This window comes from Microtus ochrogaster, chromosome 21 (genome assembly GCF_000317375.1).
Source record: "Microtus ochrogaster isolate Prairie Vole_2 chromosome 21, MicOch1.0, whole genome shotgun sequence".
NCBI lineage: Eukaryota > Metazoa > Chordata > Mammalia > Rodentia > Cricetidae > Microtus > Microtus ochrogaster.
In genome coordinates, this window is record NC_022022.1 from 42,639,467 (window position 1) to 42,640,735 (window position 1,269).

Consider the following 1,269-nt stretch of genomic DNA (forward strand, 5'->3'; position numbering starts at 1 on the left):
TGTAGACCAGGCTGGTCTCGAACTCACAGAGATCCGCCTGCCTCTGCCTCCCAAGTGCTGGGATTAAAGGCGTGCGCCACCACCACCCGGCTTGCTGGCCCTTTAGTCTCTTGAATTAAAATATTTTCCCCTGAAATAAGGCTCTGCTTTTGAAGTAATATATATTATATTTATTTATTTTATGTGTATGGGCATTTTGTCTCCATGAACACATGTGTACCATGTATATATCTGCTACCTGTGGAGGGCAATGGATCCTTTAGAACTAGAATTGCAGATGGTTGGGAATCACCATGTAGGCGCTGGGAATCAAACACGGGTCTTCTCATGGATAAATGCTCTTTACTGATCTATCTCTCCAGACCCTGTTGTCAAATTTTAAAGTCCATATAAAACCTGTTTTGTCTTAGTTACTTTTTTCATTTTTTTAATTTTTAAATTATCTTGATTAGAATTTATTATTGTTACCCAGAAGTCATTTTTACAGTTCTTTAAGTAAATCAAGATGTTCAAACTACTTGTTAGTAGTGAACTTCCAGATAGGGACTGTATTTAACTAGACATCTTATCTATCCAGATATGTAAAAAAAAGTCATTAGTTCTTATAAAAGAAAGCTATAAGAAATGCATTTCAATGCAGATACACCTTATTAACAGTTTTCACTTGGTATTTGTAGGACCTGTTGAGGGTGCACGTCATGACTGGATTGGGATAGATCAGAGCTCTGTCAGTGAACCTAACTTTCTGCATGGCTGCCGCTTCTTTCCTCAGCCTATTGCACTTCCTCAAGTTTTGAGTTTCTAGTGCATTTGTTGTTATTCAACTCTGAAAGTGTTCCTGGCATCCTGGTCATAATCCTCATTAATGAAAATCCTAGGATGTTTAGAGTAGAGTTGCTTGTAATCCAGACTCTTGGGTAGCTGATGGTAACCTTGGACTTATGATCCACCTGCCTCTGTTACTTGAATGTTTTAATGTGGGTATCACCCCTAAGCCCCCAAAGTGCTGGTTTATCAGATACTAGGGATTGATTCTAGGCCTCATGAACACTAGGAAAGATCTTTACTGAGCTACTTCCCCAGAGTGAGGATATATTTTTATACAATTTGTTGACAGAAGTTTCTGTCCCACCTGGTCCCGCAGCCGTTCAGTCCCAAAGAAACACACAGAGGTCTACATTAGTTATAAACTGGTTGACCTAATAGCTCAGGCTTTCTTATTAACTAACGCTTACATCTTACATTAGCTCATATTTTTTTTTTTTTTTT

The 1,269-nt window shown here is 38.5% G+C and overlaps 1 protein-coding gene across 1 annotated transcript in view; it reads left to right on the forward strand.

The window, feature by feature from the left end:
- Window positions 1-1,269, forward strand: part of Cth (cystathionine gamma-lyase) — a 24,597-nt gene that overhangs the window by 8,383 nt on the left and 14,945 nt on the right. The gene's annotated exons all lie outside the window — the stretch shown is intronic.